General features: G+C 47.9%; 1 non-coding gene across 1 annotated transcript; it reads left to right on the top strand.

The window, feature by feature from the left end:
- The first annotated feature begins 3,145 nt into the window (after positions 1-3,145).
- Positions 3,146-3,227, top strand: TRNAS-AGA. The gene has a single exon. It is a non-coding gene; the product is annotated as a tRNA-Ser (tRNA).

The following is a 3,227-nucleotide window of genomic DNA, read 5'->3' as shown; positions in this document are numbered from 1 at the left end:
GGTGTTTTGGTTAAATACATGTAAGGATTTCCGTGAAAAATGAACTATACTCCTACCACTTGCCTGATGGGATTTCACGGCCTTCTAGGCAGACCACAAAACCCAAGCATCTGCACACCCAGGAAGTACAGAGGGAAGGCATCTGCCCACGCACCCTTTAACTCTGTCCTCAGTGAGCAAAGCCCCTGTGACTCACTCGCTCAGCCTCACCAGAGCTGCTTGTACCTGCCTGAACAGCAAAACTCAGCCTTGCCCCAGGGAAAATCAAGCCTCTAAATATTATGAGCCATTCACTTTCAAAACGCATGATGCCACTGAACCTACCTTCCACTTACTCAGCATTAAACCATCAGGCCACATTCGCTCCCAACAGTCACCAAGGAAGGAAGACTGTCTGTCCCTCGCTACCAACCCACCTACCTGACGCCATGCTGAAAGGAGTCCGGCTGGATCTCTCCAGGGACACACGTAACTTTTCCCTTTGATGGAAGCAGGCAAAGGCGATCCCTTCAGAAGTGTGTGGCCCTCCCAGATTGTCCCCTTTCACAATCACAGCACTGCTAGGCTGGTCCACCTAAGCCCCACACCATCCTATACAGCTGCACCCAACCCAGCAACTGCCGATAACAGCCATTGCCTATTGCCAGCCCCAGGATGGGGCAGAGACAAGACTGCCTGAGTGTATGCCCTCTCTCTTATTCCTTGATTTTCAGAGGTTTTGCTGAGATCTTCTTCTTGCAAGGGAACAAGACACCACTGAGCAACCTGAACTCTGTGTGAAAGCTTTTGGATCAGCAAGTTTGGGGAAATTCATTAACCAGGTGACTATACTGCAACCTCTATGGTTGTTTTTGAAAAGTCACATACTTGCTGCTGGGAGAAAAATCAAATGTCGTACTACATGGGGTGTCGGTTGCAGCCGTGTTGGTCTAAGGACATAGGCAGACAAGGTTCTTTGGGTAGATGTGATATCTTTAATATCAGATTCACCCAAAAGAAAGATACCAGCTTCACCCAAAGAACCTTGTCATACTAGGTGGAAAAGCCCTAGATTGGCATCCATCCCTGCTAAAGCATACTACAAGGTAAGCCATGGGCAGACTCCTACACCCACTGAAATGAATGGGAGCTTTGCCACTGATCTCAAGAGAGGCAGAGCAAGCTAAGCATAGCTTTACAAAGCATCGTTCCCTTGCTTAGCAGACAGTGATGATTGCTGCCTTGGTTTAAATGATGATGTTAGCAGCTGAAAAGGTGCATTTGATCCAGTATCTCTACAATATTCATTTAAGGGATGTCACCAACCCCAAATCCACTCAATTTTAAACTCAGTTTCAGAGACAGCACCTGCCAGGTCACCTGGGACAATTTTATAATTGCATCGCCTTATTTTCTAAAATGCTTTTCTTTTCCCTTGTCTCTGTGTGAACGGCCCATGTGAACAGCAGGGAAAATTGCCTGTACAGAAGAAACAGCAAACTGGTGATACTGAAAGCAGTATAATAATAATGGAGAAAGCCACAGTTAGATAGAAACAGAGGAACAAAGTACTCCACATTCAGCTTGCGTTGGTCTGAATTTAACCCTTACCCCTTTGTTCCCTTCCCTCTCTCAACCAAATCAGACAATGTTGTGTCTACCACACTCCACTAATGATAACGACTTACATGGCACCTTTCAACCCTCAAAAGCATTATATGTGGTAGGCCTGATCAAAGTCCCCACAAAGCCAGCGTGGATCACGTGCCTGACTTCAATAGAGCCCAGATCTAAACAGACATATGGGAATCATTTTATCCACCACTGCAGAGCAGCCACTATTCAGCAGCGGACAGCCACGCCCTCTTCAGCTAGATCTACCACACACCGAACTTTCGGTAAAGCCGATTTGATTCCTGAAGCTGGAATTTGGCCACAGCCAGGCTCAGCCCCCCTCACACTTGCAAGAACTGCCCCGGTTTTAGCAGAAGCAGGTACTACGGTGGAGCAGTCACAACAGCACAGTTAAGGGTTCACAGGTAATTATGTAAGTTAGCAAGGAGCCAGGACGCCAAAGCTCAGCTCTCCAACGGCTGGGAGAAATGCAACTGCGTTTTCAGGTTCCCTCCACTGCAGGCCTCCCCGAAAGGCTCCCAGTGACTCCAGTCTTGTCCTGCCTTTGGTGTCTGTTTACCATTCATTCCTGGTAACGATGATTGCTCCAGTCATTTGGCAATGCTGAAGCCATGCACATTCTTTCATCCCAGTTCTCCTCAATGAGGGAGCTTACCACAATTTTCATGCATTCATTTGGCATTTAGAAGCTACTTCCACATTTCCGTAGATATCACTGCATGTCTCAATGCGGTGCACAATGATTTTTCTTCTACTTTCCCTTCAGGCAATGCAGTTATATTCCAGCTCTGACTGTCATCGCTGATTCACCTCCCAGGTCCCCACCCATCCTGTCTCAGGAAAGGTTTTCTACCTGTAAGTTTATTAGCCCCTCCTTTCTCCCCTCTGTATTAATACCTGCATCCTGTCACAAGGGCTAGCCCTTCAGTAAGGGTGTCTGAATGACACAAGGCAGACCCTGACCTGTGCAGCAGTGATAATACGGTTCCAGCCTAGGGAGAGAAAAGCAGTTTCTCTTACAGTCGATAAAGAAAGAAAACAGCACAACGCTAAGTTTTGTGCTCTCGGTTCAGTGCCCCACTGATTCTCTCCAGGGGTCCAAGAAGCTGCTGCTTTCACAAGGGGGAAGCACCTGTCAGTCATCAGGCAGGGAGAGACAAGGCTTACTTTGGCCTGAATCTTGCAAGCTGCCAACTACCCTTGACTCCCATTGAAGTCGGTGGCACTCAGTAACTTACAGGGTCCACTGACAATCGCACGGGTGCTGTCCTGCACATGACTACGTCTTCGAACCATGCCCTGTTTGCCATAGACAAATACTGGAAACGAGATGGGTGATTTGGGAATGGGGGGTAGGCCTTGGGGGTCTCCACAGCATGAAAAGGCTTGAAGAGCACTAATATGATTCCCACAAGGAGAGGAAAACAACACTGCAGGATCAGGGCGAGTGGAGAAAAACAAAGCCTTATGTTTGAATTTAACTTTATGCATACGGGCAGCCTCCTGAAATAAAGAGGACCCTGCATAAGATGTAGTTGTGGCCGAGTGGTTAAGGCGATGGACTAGAAATCCATTGGGGTCTCCCTGCGCAGGTTCGAATCCTGCCGACTACG

Source organism: Gavialis gangeticus, unplaced genomic scaffold, assembly GCF_001723915.1.
Source record: "Gavialis gangeticus isolate Ggan-Ray unplaced genomic scaffold, GavGan_comp1, whole genome shotgun sequence".
Taxonomy (NCBI): domain Eukaryota; kingdom Metazoa; phylum Chordata; order Crocodylia; family Gavialidae; genus Gavialis; species Gavialis gangeticus.
This window is presented reverse-complemented; position numbering and strand designations above follow the sequence as displayed.